Source organism: Dendrobates tinctorius, unplaced genomic scaffold (assembly GCF_039654945.1).
Source record: "Dendrobates tinctorius isolate UK_male_01 unplaced genomic scaffold, ASM3965494v1 ptg000007l, whole genome shotgun sequence".
Taxonomy (NCBI): Eukaryota; Metazoa; Chordata; class Amphibia; order Anura; family Dendrobatidae; genus Dendrobates; species Dendrobates tinctorius.
Window position 1 is genome coordinate 43,843,167 of NW_027361675.1, and position 18,284 is coordinate 43,861,450.

Genomic DNA, 18,284 nt, shown 5'->3' on the forward strand with positions numbered 1-18,284 from the left:
GCGCGCGGCAGAAGGCAGAGGAGGAGCGCGCCGGGAAGCCGCCCGTCGGAAGGGGGGAAGATTGGAGGCGCGCGCCGGAGCTGGCAGGCAAGAGGGACCCGGAGCGGAAGCAGACGGCGCTGCGGGACCAGCGGTAAGTATGGAGGCGATGGGAGCAGCGGTGCTGACAGTACCCCCTCTCTTACATCCCCCTCTACTGTGTCTGGCAAAAAACCTCTTAAGGATGAGTGGAGCATTGACGTTTTCCCGCGGCTCCCAAGATCTCTCCTCGGGACCAAAACCCTTCCAATCGATGAGAAAAAACGTTTTACCCCTTACCCTTTTAGAGGCCAAAATGTCTCTTACCTCAAAAACATTATCAGCGCTGACTGGTGGGGGAGAGGGTTTCGGAAGCGGGTGGAAACGATTCAGGACAACCGGCTTAAGGAGAGAGACATGGAAGGTGTTGGAGACTCGGAGCGAGGCAGGCAACTCCAACCGGTAGGACACGTTGTTGATACGTTTGAGAATCTTAAAAGGCCCAATGTAGCGAGGTCCCAGCTTGTACGAGGGGAGCTTCAACCTAATATACTTGGCAGAGAGCCAAACTTGTTGTCCCGGCAGATAAGTAGGAGAGTCCAAGCGTCTCTTGTCCGCATGTCTCTTCATGCGCTCTCCGGATCTCTTGAGAGCTTCTTTAGTCTCGGACCAGACCTTGGAGAATTCCATGGCCAAGGAATCTGCTGCCGGCACCCCGGAGGTAGTGGCAACCGGTAACGGGATCCCAGGATGCATCCCAAACACTACAAAAAATGGAGACTTGGCCGAGGACTCGCTGGAATGATTATTGTAAGAAAATTCTGCCCAGGGGAGGAGATGGACCCAGTTATCTTGGTGGGCGTTAGAGAATAGACGTAGATATGACGCTAGTACCTGATTGACGCGTTCCACTTGCCCGTTGGACTGAGGGTGGTATGCGGAAGAAAAGTCTAATTTGACCTCCAGAAGTTGACATAGGGCTCTCCAAAACCGAGAAGTGAATTGTACCCCACGATCAGAAACAATATGCTGCGGGAAACCGTGAAGGCGGAAGATATGCTGGATAAAAATCTTCGCCAATTCAGGAGCCGAGGGTAGTGCTGGCAGAGGAATAAAATGGGCCATCTTAGAGAAGCGATCGACTGCTACCAGGATAGTCGTGCATCCGGACGAGTTGGGCAAATCGGTGACGAAATCCAAGGCTATATGCTGCCATGGAACCGAAGGGATGGGCAGCGGCAGCAGAAGACCGGAGGGTGGCCGTCTGGAAACTTTGACCTTGGCACAGGACGAGCAAGATGCCGTGAAGTCAATCACATCCTGGCGAAGTGTAGGCCACCAATAGAAACGAGTAATGAGATCCAGCGTTTTCCTGATTCCCACATGCCCCGAAAGTTTAGAGGAATGACCCCAGCGCAGCACCTCTCTCCTATCTGTCTCAGAGACGTAGGTCTTGCCTGGAGGAGGAGTGATGAGATTCACTGGAGCCACTGTAATGATCTTGGCCGGATCGATGATATGAGCCGGTTCCTCCACCAGATCTGGAGATTGCAGAGACCGGGACAATGCGTCAGCCTTGACGTTTTTAGGTCCGGGGCGAAAACGTATCTCGAAATCGAACCGTCCAAAAAAGAGAGACCATCTGGCTTGCCAGGGGTTCAGTCTATGGGCTGTCTGGAGGTACGCTAGATTTTTGTGATCGGTAAAGATGGTAAATGGGTGGACCGACCCCTCCAGAAGATAGCGCCACTCCTCCATTGCCAATTTTATGGCTAACAACTCGCGGTCCCCGATGGAGTAATTACATTCGGCGGGAGAGAACGCCTTTGAGAAGAACCCACAGGTAGCCAGTCGCCCGGACGAGGATCTTTGAGAGAGAACAGCACCAGCTCCTGTGGATGAGGCATCTACTTCCAAAACGAAGGGTTTGTTAACTTGGGGACGGTGGAGCACAGGTGCTGTCGCAAAGGCCTGTTTCAAACTGGAAAAAGCCTCTTCAGCCTCTGGTGGCCAGAGCGAGGGATCGGTACCCCTGCGAGTAAGGCTGGAAAGGGGTTTGATGAGAGATGAAAAATGTGGCACAAATTGACGATAATAATTGGCGAAGCCGAGGAACCGTTGAATTGCCTTGGTACCCACCGGGCGAGGCCATTGGAGAATTGCCGACAATTTCTCAGGATCCATCTCTAGTCCAGAATCCGACACCACGTAACCCAAGAAGGGCAATGAAGATTGCTCAAAGAGACACTTCTCAAGCTTCGCGTAGAGATGATTTTCCCGCAGACGCTGTAGTACCTGACGAACACTCCTTCTGTGCGATGCCAGATCCGGGGAAAAAATAAGGATGTCATCTAGGTATACTACCACGCAGGAGTATAGCAGGTCTCGGAAGATGTCATTAACGAATTCCTGAAACACCGCGGGAGCATTGCAGAGGCCGAAGGGCATGACAAGATATTCATAGTGCCCGTCCCGGGTGTTAAAGGCCGTTTTCCACTCGTCGCCGGAGCGGATGCGAACGAGGTTATAGGCTCCGCGCAGGTCCAGCTTAGAAAAGATGCGGGCTCCACGTAAACGGTCGAAGAGTTCAGGAATAAGCGGCAAGGGATACTTATTCTTGATCGTAATGTTGTTTAATCCCCGGAAATCAATACAAGGACGAAGTGAACCGTCCTTCTTCTTCACAAAGAAAAACCCGGCACCGGCAGGCGAAGAGGACTTTCGGATGAACCCTCTGGCTAAATTATCCCGGATGTATTCGGACATGGCCGCGGTTTCAGCTGGAGACAGGGGATAAATTCGCCCTCTGGGCGGTGTGGTTCCGGGTCGTAGGTCGATAGGACAATCGTACGGCCGATGTGGGGGTAGGGTCTCTGCCTCTTTCTTGTCAAAGACATCCGAAAACGACCAGTATGCAGCAGGTAAGCCCGCAGGGCCCGAGGAGACAGGAGAAGGAATAGCCGGAAGAACGGATCCTAGACACCTCTCTTGGCAAGGATGCCCCCAGCGGAGAACCTCCCCAGAACGCCAATCCAACACGGGTTCATGTGTCCTAAGCCAGGGAAGCCCAAGTAGCAGAGCGTGGGACAGGTTGGGTAGAACGTAGAATGCGATCAGCTCCTGGTGCAAGGCCCCGACTTGCAGACGGACCTCCTCTGTAACCTGGGACACCGATACCTGCAGAGGTCTCCCATCCACAGAGGCGATAACACGTGGAGTCTTTAGGGTAATTACGGGAATCCGGTACTTCCTCGCCTCTCTTAACCGGATGAAATTTCCCGCCGCGCCCGAGTCCACATAGGCCACCTCCGAAGCACGTCTCTGACCAAAAACCAGCTGCACTGAAAAAGTAAGAGGATGAGAGGAGTGGGACACACCTAGGGCGGCCTCTCTTACCTGACCTAGGTGGAGGAGTTTCCCGGTCTCTCAGGACAAGATCGTAGAAAGTGAGACGCGCTGCCACAATACAGGCACAATCCCTCCGTCAGTCTCTCCCTCCGGCGCTGTTCCGCCAACTTGACCCGATCTACTTGCATCGGTTCTGGCGCCGAACTGGAAGATGGCCCAAGTGGACGTGGAATAGAGGGCCTATGGAGAGAAGAAGAAGAAGATCTCAGCGGTCTCCTCTCCCTAGCGGCCTCGCGGTTGCGCTCCTGGAACCGGAGGTCGATCCTGGTGGCCAAGGAAATGAGATCCTCTAAGTTAGGCGGGGTATCTCGTCCCGCCAGTTCGTCCTTAATCCTGCCCGAGAGACCACGCCAGAAGGCCCCAACCAAAGCCTCATTATTCCACTCCAACTCAGAGGCCAAGGTACGGAATCGGATGGCGTATTGTCCGACCGTGAGCGAACCCTGAGTGAGGCAGAAAAGGGACTCAGTTGCGGAAGCCAACCGACCGGGCTCGTCAAAAACTTTACGGAAAGTGTCCGTGAAGGTCTGGAGGTTACAAACTATAGGGTCATCCCGTTCCCACAGGGGATTCACCCAGGAGAGGGCCTCTCCCTCCAAATGGGACACAATGAAGGCTACTTTTGCCCGGTCAGTGGGATACTGCTGAGGCAGAAGTTCAAAGTGCAACCGGCACTGATTCAAAAAACCCCTGCATAATTTTGGGTCGCCGCCATACCGTGGCGGTTTACCAAGCCTAGGGGATGGGGCATGTACAGGATCTGGAGTACGAGACGAGTCTCGTGCGGCTGCGGACTGGAGGGAGAGCAGCCGATCGTCGACCGAAGCCATATAGGAGAGGATGTGAGCCTGGGTATCTCGTTGTTGACCCAGCTCCTGCTGAAGACTGGCCAATTGGGAGGCGTTGCTGGGATCTGCGGCCTGTAGGGCCGACAGGCGGGAGTCCATGGTCTTCATAAAAGACATTATGCGGGTTTGGTTCTCCCGTAAGAATACTAGCTCTTTCTGGGCAGCGGTCCCGGCGGGGTCCATGGCCTGACTGTTCTGTTACGCTACAGGAGATGTGAGCAAGAGTGGACCCACTGGACCGTGACGTCGAACCCTCCCTGAGCGAGCGCACCAGGTGGACCGACCCCTATACAGGGATCGTTTGGGAGCAGGCTCAAGAAGTTCAAACGTCACGGCAGCCAGGACCAGGGGTCGGCTCAAGAGGATGAGCTCCAGGGAAGCGGTGGAGGACCGGCGAGATTTCCGGGATAACCAGGGTCCGGGAGCAGAGACAGCGGAGCGGGCGGACAAGGGAGAGAGAGCAGGACCTGGGCGGAGGCAGGAGTACACCGTACTGCAAAAGAAAGACACAGGAAGGGTTAGCAGGGAAGCAGGCAGGCAAGGCACAGGAGCAGGGAGGGCGCGGGTTGGAGCAGACAGCGAGCAGCAGCGCGCACGGCCTAGACTAAGCGAGGAAACTCGACAGTCAGGCGCCTCCCCTAAGGGAGGGCGGCCTGAAGTACCTGCGGGTGGCCACCGATTGGCCAGGTGATGAAACCGGGTCAGGGCATGGTGATAGACGTCCGTGCTGAAGGGACGCGCGGTCTGACCCCCCGGCGCGTGCACGGAGGCAACGTGCGCGCGGCAGAAGGCAGAGGAGGAGCGCGCTGGGAAGCCGCCCGTCGGAAGGGGGGGAAGATTGGAGGCGCGCGCCGGAGCTGGCAGGCAAGAGGGACCCGGAGCGGAAGCAGACGGCGCTGCGGGACCAGCGGTAAGTATGGAGGCGATGGGAGCAGCGGTGCTGACAGCTATACAGTAAACTCACACTGACAGGTTTAATAAAGAAAGAAAGAATAGATATAGACACATAGAATACATATATATATATATATATATATATATCTATATATATGCATTCTATGAGTCTATATCTATTCTTTGCTTTCAGTTATAAAACCTGTCATAGGGCTCCATTATATGTCCATTTTGCAAGGTGACGAGAAAATCTCGCCATACGGATTACATACGGATGCTCACATGCGCAAAATAGGCAACCACACCTTGATTACGGATGACATACGGAGCACTGTTTAGGGGTCTGTCATCCGTATTACGCATGTAAAATACTGACCGTATTTTGCGTCGGTTAGTGTGACCCCGGCCTAAGTGCCAGGAGCTGTCACGGCTCCGGGCACTTTAACCACCTAAATGCTGTGATCGAACGCGATTGCAGCATTCTGGGAGCCGGCAGAGGGATGACAGCCCCTCTGCCCTTGTATCGGAGACACGCCGCGGTGTCCCAGAGACACGCCGTGGTGTCCCAATCATTGCCATGGTGACCCAATGTTTTCATAATGACATCCGGGTCACCAGAGCTAGGAAAGCTGCTTGATCATGCGCAGTGTTAATGCACAGCCAGCAGTTTGTACAGAACAGGAATGCTGCTGCATCCCCAAGCTGTACAAGCAATCAGCCTGTAAAAAATAATAGTTCCATAGTGGGAAAAAGTAAAAAACGTAAAAAAAAATTGTTAAAAAAAATAATTGTAAAAATATATATTTTTTAAAAATCTAAAATAATAAAAAAGCAAAAGATATTGTATCCATAAATATTTGTATGAAAAAATACTAAAAGTACACATATTTGGTCTGCAATGAACCGACCTATAAAACTGTCCCACTAGTTAACTCCTTTAGTGAACACCATAAAAAACAAGGCAAAAAAACAATACTTTATCATCATACCGTTAAACAAAAAGTGGAATAACGCGATCAAAAAGACAGACATAAATAAACATGGTACCGCTGGAAACGTCATGTTGTCCCGCAAAAAAACAAGCCACCATACATCGTCATCAGCAAAAAATAAAAAAGTTAAAGCTGAATAAAGTGATGCAAAACAATTATTTTTTTCTATAAAATAGTTTTTATTATATAACAGAGCCAAAACATAAAAAAAGATATAAATGAGGTATCGCTGTAATCATACTGACCCAAAGAATAAAGCTGCCTTATCAATTTTACCACACATGGAACGATGTAAACGCCTCCTGAAAAAGAAATTCATGAATTGCTGGTTTTTGCTCATTCTGTTTCCCAAAAATCGGAATAGAAAGTGATCAAAAAATGTGATGTGCCCGAAAATTATACCAATAAAAACATCAGCTTGTCCCGCAAAAAACAAGACCTCACGTGACTCTGTGGGCCAAAATATGGAAAAATTATAGCTCTCAAAATGTGGTGATGCAAAAACTATTTTTTGCAATAAAAAGCGTCTTTTAGCGTGCGACATCTGCCAAAGTTAAAAACCTACTATAACTCCTCTTTCACACGTCCTGATATTTCTGGTACCAGCGATGTCAATGTGTGTAATACTTGCGGCACACGTGTGGCATGTGTGCCACATCAGTACAATACGGACGGGCACCAGGGAAGAAGCGTTGAAGTAAGCGCTGTTCCCCTTCGCTGGGTGCTGAACATGGCTCTTATCATGATGAAATGAAAGTTACATTTAACCCCTTAACGACCACAGATATGCCTTTTAACAGCGGCAGTTAAGGGTACTTAAACCACAGCGCTACTTTTTAACGGCTCTGAGATTTAAGGTTATAGCGCCCCCCCCCCCCCAGTGTTGGAATTTTTCGAGGGTAGCCAAGACCCTAGAGAACATGATTCGAGTCGGTTTTTTGCCGTTATTAACTGTATAAAAGTCCGATTTTCCATTTAATTTCTCTCTCCTCAGATGTGATCGAACATCAGAGAAGAGAGAAATGGGGTCCCCCGATCACCCCCTGTACCTCCGTTGTCCTTGCAGCACCCCTGAAGTCCCTGGGCTGCCTGCTTCTTTTGGGAGAAAATGGTGGGTGCATGCGCAGTGCGCCCGCTGAGATCTGCCGGTACCTGGCAACAATAGATTTTTTTTGGGTTCATTTTGATCACTATGATAGACCCTATCACAGTGATCAAAATAAAAAAATTGTAAATCAAACCCCCTTTATCACCCCCTTAGTTAGGGAAAAATAATACAATAAAAAAATGTATTTATTTCAATTTTCCCATTAAGGTTAGAGTTGGGCTAAAGATAAGGTTAGGGTTGGGGCTAAAGTTTGGGTTAGGTTTGGGACTAAAGTTAGGGTTGGGGCTAAAATTAGGGTTTTAATTAGGGTTGGGATTATCATTCGGGTTGGGATTAGGGTTAGGGGTGTGTGAGGGTTAGGTTTGTGGTTAGGGTTATGGTTAGAATGGGATTAGGGTTAGGGGTGTGTTGGGGTTAGGGTTAGAGTTAGAATTGGGGGGTTTCCACTGTTTAGGCACACCAGGGGCTCTCCAAACGCGACATGGTGTTTGTGGAAAAAATATGATTTTTTATGTTCACACCCGGGCATTATAAACTTTAGTGAAACATCTGGGTGTTCAAAGTTCTCACCACACATCTAGATAAGTTCCTTAGGGGGTCTAGTTTCCAAAATGGTGTCATTTGTGGGGGGGTTTCCACTGTTTAGGCACATCAGGGGCTCTCCAAACGTGACATGAAGTCAGATCTTAATTCCAGCCAATTTTGCGTTGCAAAAGTAAAACGGCGCTCCTTCCCTTCCGAGCTCTGCCATGTGCCCAAACAGTGGTTCACCTGCATATATGGAGTATCAGCGTACTCAGGACAAATTGTACAACATCTTTTGGGGTCCAATTTCTCCTGTTACCCTTGGTATATTAAAAAAATGGATCTGAAGTAATTTTTTGTGAAAAAAAGTTATATGTTAATTTTTTTAAAACATTCCGAAACTTCCTGTGAAGCACCTGAAGAGTTAATAAACTTCTTGAATGTTATTTTGAGCACCTTCAGGGGTGCATGTTTTAGAATGGTGTCACTTTTGGGTATTTTCTCTCATATAGACCCCTCAAAGTGACTTCAAATGTAATGTGGTTCCTAAAAGAAATGGTGTTGTAAAAATGAGAAATCGCTCTTTAACTTTAAACCCTTAAAACTTCCTAACAAAAAAAATTTGGGTTCCAAATTTTTGCTGATGTAAAGTAAACATGTGGGAAATATTAAATATTACCGTATATACTCAAGTATAAGTCGACCCGAGTATAAGTCGACCCCCCTAATTTTGCCACAAAAAACTGGGAAAACTTATTGACTCGAGTATAAGCCTAGGGTGGGAAATGCTCCATAGATTATTCCCCCATATGGTGTCCCCATAAGAAGCTCCATAGATTGTTCCCCCATATGCTGACCGCATAAGAAGCTCCATAGATTGTTCCCTATTGTTCCCTCATATGCTGACCCCAGAAGAAGCTCCAGATTATTCCCCCATATGCTGCCCCATAGATTGTCCCCCCATATGCTGACCCCAGAAGAAGCTCCATAGATTGTTCCGCCATATGCTGACCCCAGAAGAAGCTCCATAGATTATTCCCCCATATGCTGCCCCCATGCTGCTGCTGCATGTAAAAATAAAAAAAATGACATACTCACCTCTCCGTCGCTGGGTGTCAGGTGCCAGTGTCACTGCTGGCACCTGAGATACTCACGTGTCCTCCGTCCATGGCTGCTCACCGCTATCTGCCACGTCATCAGTCAGTGACGTTCAGACTGCAGGGGGCGCGGCGCGCACTAATCACATCACCGTGCCCTCTGCTGTCTGAAGTCACTGCTCGATGACAAAAAGCAGCAAGCAGTCATGGACGCAGGACAGGTGAGTATCACTATACTTACCCGTCCTGATGCTGTGTCTTGAGCCCCCAGCTTCTCCCCGTGCTCTCTCTTCCTGCCTTCAGCGGTCATGTGGTACCACTCATTAAAACTCATGAATATGCGCATATTCATGAGTTTTAATGAGCGGCACCACGTTACCGCTGAAGGCAGGAAGAGAGAGCACGGGGAGAAGACACAGCGTCAGGACGGGTACGTATGACCTGACACCCCCGCCCCCCCTCTCCCTCCGACCCCCTTTGTATATGACTCGAATATAAGACGAGAGGGGGACTTTCAGCCCAATTTTTTGGGCTGAAAGTCCAACACCCGACTAGACTTCCGACACCTAGAAATTGTCATGATCCAGGTTGGATGATGACAGTTAAATGCACATGTAACCTTTTTTTTCCTGAAGCTGTGTGCTTTGGTGTGGTTTTTGCCCCCAGTGGCCATTAGGATTATTGCACTGTGGTGTCCTTTGTTCTAAGTTTGCCCCCGGTGGTGGTGAGCGTCATTGCACTCTGTTTCTTTAGTTTAGTGCACATGATTGTAATGCAGGTGTGATTGCTGGCTCTGCTATAAAAGAGTCACAGGTGTTGCAATCAGCATGGGTGATAGTATTCATTTCCAACCATCCCTGGTGGAGGAATGAGATGGAGAGAGCTCCTTGCAGCACGGTCAGAGCCCTGGAGTGGAAGGAGTCAGAGGGGATTTCCTTGCAGCTCTGACAGAGCTTGGTGGCAGCGTTTCAGGAGCAGAGCTGCATTCTGGTGGTGGACTCTGTTGCCAGGAGCTAGGGCAACAGAGTAAAGCTAACTGGTGTTTCCCTGTGTGTGCCTTTCCTTTATGTGTGTTTCAGTGCAGTGGTGGGATTAGTCTCTGCACCGGCCATTTCACTAGTAAGGGGTAGGTGCAGGGCGAGCTAGGGTTTAAAGGTATCCTGAGCGGCGCCCAGTGCGGAACCGGCCTAGGGATCGGTAGGAGTGTAGAGACACTGACTCAGGGGAGTGCAGGAGGTCTCCATATCCCCGTTCCCTATCGCAGGGCCCACATTGTTATTGTGTCCCTGGTGTTTCCCCTTATTATTTAAATTCGCCCTGCTGGAGGCGGTGTATCCGGTTTTACGTGTATTTCTAAAATTCGACTGCTGGAGGCGGTGTATCCGGCTGCACGTCATATTATTTAAATTCGCCCTGCTGGAGGCGGGGTATCCAGTGTCGCGTGTGTCATAAATTTGCCCTGCTGGAGGTGGTGTGTCCAGCCACACGTTGATCGTGACAGAAATGTTTTAACACAGTGGTTTCCCTAAAAATGTTTCTATATAGGCGCTTCTTTTAACAGTAGTTGTTCTTGATACCACACTGTTGGTTGAAAACAAGTTCTAATGTCATCCTGAATGCGTTGTAGAAGCATGAAGACAAAACTTTGCCAAGTTTCAAAAAAGGACTGCCCCCTTCCCTCTTTATGTAAGGAGGCCTAAGCCCAATACATCCAAAGCAGAAAGGACAGTTTGTCCAGAAAGATCTTGAAGGGAGGAGCCTGGTGGTGAATCCTAATCTGCAGAATGGCTTTAATACTGGTTGCCACCACCAAATGTAGTCGTTTACAAGCGCCTGGAGAGCACTTGTATTTATCTGGCTTGAAATATCCAAAGATGGCCCATAGAGGTTCATCAGGAGCAAAGTTTGTCAGATGTGTGGTGATGAACTGTTAAGGTCCCGTTACATTTAGCTATGCACCAGCGATCCCGACAACGATACAACCCGGTCAGGATCGCTGGTGCATTGCTAAATGGTCGCTAGTGAGCTGCCAAACAGGCAGATCTCACCAGCGATGCAGCAGCGGTCTGCGGTCGTCACTTACCTGTCACACGCAATGAGGGTGACGTCTTCCGCCCGCATCCATGGAGTCGCTCGTCGGCGCCAGCAGGAAGCCAGCGATGAGAAATGGACCATCCCATTCTCGCAAGATCAGCGATATCCAGCGGGGAGCCGGGTCGGAGGTAAGTGTCACATGTAGCGAGATCACTAGCGATATCGCTGTTGCGTCACAAAATCGGTGACGCTTTAGCGATATCGCTAGCGTTCTCGCCATGTCTGAAGGGGGCTTTACACTCTAACCCAGAAGTGTCGAATGACTGGACATGTACAAAGGCAGTGGAACAAATTGGCTTCGGGGGAGTGCCACTTAAAACACATGGAGGTTGTGTATAGTCCCATTTTGTGCCCTTTTTGCCACGTTAAATAGAATCTATTACAGATTTTCAGTCTCCTTTCTAGAAAAAGAGCTGAAGGGAATTTGTGGGCTTGATCTAGAACTTTCAGAATGGTGCCACAGGACAAGATGGGGTCCTCGATCTGCCACTTTGTTAGCGGAAATTGAGAGAGCTCATAATCCAAGGCTACATAGATGAATTTGTAATTGGTGGCTATTTGGCAAGATAAAGAATTAGGTTTAGTGAATCATCTAAGCAGGCATGGTCTCCACTCTTGCTCAGGAAGATGTTTTAGTATTTTTGTTAAATAACTCTTAGCTTGTAGGTTTTGGAAAGCGGTGCGCCATGCGCGCCGAAATGCAACATGCTGCGTTCGGCGCGCACGGGCGCACCTTCAAAAGTGCGCAGCGCATGCCAAAATCCTACTAGCGCACGGCCAGCGCACGATCTGCGCACCCTATGCTAAAGATAGGGTGCGCAGATCGCAAGCGTCCATGTGTGATAGTAGGCGGCAATGACCGGATGGGGCGGGCAGGGAGCCGGCAGGGGGCGGGGCTTAGCGGCGCCGTGCGCTGCGTCGAATAAACGCTAGTGTGAAACTAGCCTTACTCCCATTATTCTCAGTCGCTCCAGACAGTGGAGGAATTTTTTCTGGCACTGGGTCATATATACAACGACCCTGACCGCATCTTCAGCAGGGAGACTGCATGGCAGATTAGTATTGCTCCAAGTTCCGGAGGTGGTCCACTGACACTAAGAATGACCTTGCGCTCCATAGCCAGTTCTGTGAAGGGCTATTAGTAAAGGTGAAGGATGCCTTAGCCCTGTATGAGACTCCAGTTTCCCTTGAGGCGGCCATGTCTATCCAGGTGGATCGTAGTCTTTGTTAGAGGCAAAAAGAGACACGCAAATGTGCAGTAGGTCCGGGGACAAGGGATTCCTGGTCTGAGTCATCTGAGGAACCTATGTATTTGGGTGGGGCAACTCGTTCTGGAAAGCAGTCTGTTGTTCGGCCCAAAGTGGGAGCATATTTTCACTGAGGTTGAAAGGGCACGTATCCTTCCCTATCTAATTGTAAACAGCCGCCGGAATACTAAGAGCCCGGGTTGCAGGGAGGTTAGCAACCTTGGTTTACATACGTTATCTCCGTGGGTAGGACACAATTTTTTAACAGTGGGGTCGGTTTAACTTGATTGACGCTAGGTTCGTTCAGGTCCAGGGCCTCAAACCACATACACTGTCCAAACCTATACCCATAATCTCCATCGACTTTTGAGATGGGTATGTTACTGAAGTCGTCCGAGGGCTACATCTACAAGTAGGGGCCATGCACTCAGAAGGTATTGACTGTTATGTGCTAGAGGGTCTGCCCTCTCCTGTGGTTCTTGTACTTCCTCGGCTCACTGTGCACAATACTGTGGTCGATTGGCACGCTCGGGAGGTGGTAAAGTGGAGTGAGTATTGTCAAGGACACTGCTTGGACACTCGGTTCGCAAGGGTGGATACCCAGTCTGTGCCTAAATACCTGTCTGATGTGTGAGTAGGGGTTCCAAGAACTTCCCTATCGTCCTTATGACTGCACCGTTAATCTTGTCCCAGGAGCCAAGCTGACATTGAGCACACTATAATAATAATTTTATTTCTATAGTGCCAACATATTCCGCAGCACTTTACATTTTAGAGGGGACTTGTGCAGACAAAAGACATTACAGCATATCAATAGTCACATAAATCAACAGATACCAAGAGGAAAGATGGCCCTGCTCGCAAGCTTACAATCTATGTGGAAATAGGGGAGACACGAAAGGTGGATGGTAACAATTGCTTTCATTGTTCGGACCATCCATAAATTAAGAAATCAGGTGTTCATGTAATGCTGCATGAATCGGTTATCAGCCTGGAAATGTAACAGTACAGACACAGAGGGCTATTAAATGCATAAAGCATGTGAGAACATGATACGAGGAACCTGGTTATGGTAAAAAAAATTTTTTGAATGGGCATCAAAGGGATAGTTAGATTAATGTGTTGAAGTGGCAGGCCAGGCTAAAGAAATGCATTTTTAGGGCACGCTTAAAACTGTGGGTATTGGGGATTAATCGAATTAACCTGGGTAGTGCATTCCAAAAAATTAGCACAGCACGTGAAAAGTCTTGGAGACGGGAGTGGGAGGTTCTGATAATTGAGTGTTAATCTCAGATTATTAGCAGAACGGAGGGCACAGGTAGGGTGGTAGACTGAGACGAGGGAGGAGCTGTAGGGTGGTGCTAAACCATCGAGTGCTTTGTGGGTGAGGGTAATAAGTTTATACTGAATTCTGGAGTGGATGGGTAACCAATGTAAGGACTGGCACAAGGTAGAGGCATCGGTGTAACGGTTGGTGAGGAATATAATCCTAGCTGCAGCATTTAAGACAGATTGGAAAGGGGAGAGTTTGGTAAGAGGGAGACCAATTAGTAGAAAGTTACAATAGTCACGATGAGAATGAGTAAGAGAAACAGTAAGAGTTTTGCAGAGTTGAACGTAAAAGGTCAAATTCTAGAAATGTTTTTGAGGTGCAGATAACAAGAGCGAGCCAGTGATCGAATGTGGGGGGTGAATGAAAGATCTGAATCAAGTATGACCCCAAGACCACAGGCATGTTGCTGGGGAGTAATGGTAGAACCACACACAGAAATGGCAATGTCGGGCATAGGTAGGTTAGTAGAGAGAGGAAACACAAGGAGTTCACTATATAATATCTCTGCTTCTGAGAGGCAGGCCATGAAGGACTATATTGAGGAAACTTTGGTAAAGTGTCATATCAGATCATCTTCATCCCTCATTGCTGCTGGGTTTTTCTTTGTAAAGAAGAAAGACGGGGGGCTACGCCCCTGCCTAGATTTACGCTAACTCAATCAGATCACGATCCAGGATCCATATCCGCTCCCTCTCATCCTGGACCTCAGATTGTAGGAACAAAATGGTTTTCTAAACTGGATATCAGGGGCGTATAATTTCATTCGTATAAAAGAGGGGGATGAGTGCAGAACATCTTTCAATACGACTGAGGGACACTATGAGAAACTTGTGATGCCATTTGGATTTACATGCTCCCACCGTCTTTCAGCACTTTGTAAATGACATCTTTAGTCACCTGGTAGGTAGATTTGTTGTAACCTATGTTGATGACATATTAATTTATTCACCTGACCTTGAGTCACAGTAGGTACATGTTAGGCAGGTCTTACAGATACTCAGGGACAATAAATTATTTGTCAAACCAGAAAAATGTATGTTCTCGGTTGAGGAGATCCCTTTTCTAGGATGTTATATCGTCCACTGTTTTTTTTTTTCATGTATTTGGCGAAAGTCCGGACAGTACTGTGTTGGGATCGTCCTGAGGATTTGAAGGCGTTACAAAGATTTTTGGGTTTCGCCAACTACTACTGTCAGTTCATCAAAAACTTTTTGGTAGTGGTCAAACTTCTGACAGATATGACCTGGAAAGGGACAGACTTTTCCAAGTGGTCCAGTCCGGCTAGGGAGGCATTTGATACCTTGAAGGAGTATTTTGCATCTACGCCAATTCTCATACAGCCTGACGTCACTCAGCCTTTTATTGTAGAAGTTGATGTGTCTGAAGTGGAGGTGGGGGCTGTATTGTCCCAGGGGGCATCTCCTGGTGAATGGTGTTTGTGTGCATACTTTTCTAAAAAACTGTCATCTTCAGAGAGAAATTATGACATTGGTAACAAGGAACTCTTTGTAATCAAGTAAGCCTTTGAAGAGTGGTGTCATTTTTTTGGAGGGGGCAGTTCATCCGGTTATGGTTATCACGGATCATAAGAATCTCATATATTCAGAGTCTGAAAAACGTCTAATACCTTGATAGGCAAGATGGGCATTGTTCTTCACCAGGTTTAACTTTTTTGTTACATTTAGGCTGCCGAACAAGAACATTAAGGTGGATGCCTTATCTTATTATTTTTCTGGGGGTGGAGATAATTCTGAACCGGTTCCTATACTACAAAATCGTGGTTATTGCGTCTATATGCTCCGATCTTGAGAAAGAGGTTGTTGAGGCTCAGGTGGACGCCCCTGCTGCCTGTCCGTTAGGGAAACTGTTTGTACCTGTGAATCTCCATCTGAGAGTTCTTAGTGAAGATCATGAATCGATCTTGGCTGGACATCCCAGTAATAAAACGACTACAGATCTTCTTACTCTGTGTATTTGGTGGTCAGGGGTACATCAGGATGTCTGGGAGTATGTTGCCGCCTGCATTGTCTGTGCGCATTCTAAAACCTCTCATACTTGTCCGTCTGGGTCTCTCCAACCGTTGGTAATTCCCAGTAGACCTTGGTCTCAATTATCAGTCGATTTTATTACTGATCTACCTGTGTCAGCAGGTAATACTGTAATTTTGGTGATGGTGGACAGATTCAGTAAAATGTCGCATGTTATTGCACTTCCCGCTTTACCTAACGCAAAGGCCTTGGCGCAAATTTTCATCAGTGAGATTGGAAAATTACATGGGATCCCTACCGATATTGTTTATGACCTGTGGTGTTGTTTATTTCCAAATTTTTGAGGACGATTTGCGCTTGTTTGGGGATCCATCTGCCGTTCTCTTCAGCATTTCACCCGCAGTCTGATGGGCAAACTAAATGGGTTACCCAGAATCTTGAGACTTATTTTAGCTATTTTGTGTCTGAGAATCAGGAGGATTGGGTTACCTACTTACCTCTAGCTGAATCCAAGGTAAATAATCGTCATGAGTCATGATTGGTAAGTCCCTGTTTTTCGGGGCATACAGATTTCATCCTCAGTTCAGCTTATTTAATAAGAATCGTTCTTCTGGAATACTTGAAGAACAATATTTATCATCAATTACGTCTGTGTGGCAAGGAGGGTTATTGACAATTTGAGGAAGATAGCATCCAAATATAAGAGTGTGGCTGATCAGAGATGTTTGGTGGGTCCGGACCTGTGTGTTGGTGACTTGGTGTGGTTGTCCTCAAGGAACATTAAGTTGAATGTTCCCTCTTGGAAACTGGGTCCCAGGTTCATCAATGCTTATAAGATTGTGACAGTCATCAATCCCATAGCATTCCGCCTTGCTTTGCTGCCCGCTTTTAGGATCAATAATGTGTTTCATCGATCTCTACTCAAAAAATTTGTTGCGTTCTCTGTACCATCACTGCCACCGCCATCTCCAGTCATTGTGGATGGAAATTTGGAATTTGAAATGGCTAAGATCGCTGATTATTGCTTAGTTCGTTGGTCGCTTTAGTATCTGGTACACTGGGAGGGATAAAGTCCTGAAGAGAGGATGTGGGTGTTACGGTACTGCAGCACAGGACTAGGGTAGGAGGGGGGGAAACTGACCCTGCACTGCGACTAGGCTGATATCCTACGATGGAGTGGGCAACCCATTCCTTGTGAATAGACCAACCGAAGATCCTAGGTTAATCTCAAGCGAAGACCTATAGATAGGGGGAAGGGGGTCCCTGTAAGATCTAAGGACTGGGTACAAAAACGGGTCACCTCCTAATAGAAAACAAAGAGAAGGCTGCAGAAACAAACTGAAAACAGAAACTAAGACTAGCAGAACCAGAGGTCCCAGAACTGCACTAATTAAACACACAGGAGGCAAAGCAAGGATCCAAGCCAGACTTCAAGTGGATTAACACTGTTGTCCAGCAAAGAATGGGAGACAGGTGTAGGTTAATAAAGGGTGATATAATCACCTGACTCAAGACAAACCCAGCACCAGGGGAAAAAGACCAGCAGCCAGAACACTACAAGAAAATGGCTGATAGTCACAAACTGAACAGATTCTAACAGTGGGTACCAGCATCTGACGTCCATGTGGCCATGCTTATCCGGTCTTTTCACGTGGCACAACCTGATAAACCCGGGTCTGAGGTTCCATAGGTCCCTTGTAGAAGGGGGCTACTGTCACGGGTTTATCACAACAGAAAGGAGCCAGAAGACCACAGCGTTTGGTTTCTCCTACTCCTGCACTGATTACAAGCATTTCACCTTTATATTAAATTTTGTAAATTTATTTTAGCAGTGTAGAGGATAATGGTTAGTCTGCTCAGTTGAGAGCTCATGGAAGCTATTTGAATAGTATGAGCATCAGTAATAGGCTGTAAGCCAGATACTGTGTATTGTTTGTTTGTGAACAATGCCCTATACAAGCCTCTTTTGTGCAATCATATACTGAGCAATCACCCCCTCAATGTATTGGTAGGCTGTGAGTGGTTGCCTTATTAGTATTTTGCACCTGTGTTGTCGCCATCTTTACTACATGGGTTTGCTGCATCCTGCATTTGTTCGGAGACCTGGGCAGGTAAGCACTGCTGCCCCTTTTCTGCTTTATTAATTCCTGAGTTTTTGGAGGAACTTTAGTCCTCTTTTTGTGGCTTTGCTATTATGGCTGGTTTCACATTTGCGTCTGTGTGCGCATCGTTTGATCCACATAGATCCGCATGTGTCATGCGTACATATATTTACCATGGTGTACACAGGGACCTACGTTTGCATGCGTTCACATGCTTTTGCATACTCGCGGTGCGCGGCGAACGCATTGCATTTTTGAGGCGTCAAGTATGCGCAGCCATGTGCATGCGGATGAGTGCGTCAAAAAGACACATTACTGTTTATGGGAACGCATGCGTACGCAAGGACAGGCGTACGCATGGGTTCGATTCTTATGCGTTATTCAAAATACATATAGAAATCCCATGAGACATGCCCATTTTTGTCTGGTGTCATCGAACTCATGTGCATAAACAACGCAAATGTATACAAACACATGCACACGCAGCGTTTTTTCCCCGTCATGTGTAAGATGATGCGCATAAAAAACGCTGCGTAAACATGCATTTTGCATGTGTTTTGCATGCGTTTGCGCATGCGGATGATATGCTGCGGACTCAGACGCTAATGTGAACCTAGCCTAAGTTTGTGT

The 18,284-nt window shown here is 47.8% G+C and overlaps 1 protein-coding gene across 3 annotated transcripts in view; it reads left to right on the forward strand.

The window, feature by feature from the left end:
• LOC141088097 (ras GTPase-activating protein 4-like) overlaps positions 1-18,284 on the forward strand; it is a 255,740-nt gene that overhangs the window by 63,581 nt on the left and 173,875 nt on the right. The window lies entirely within an intron of this gene.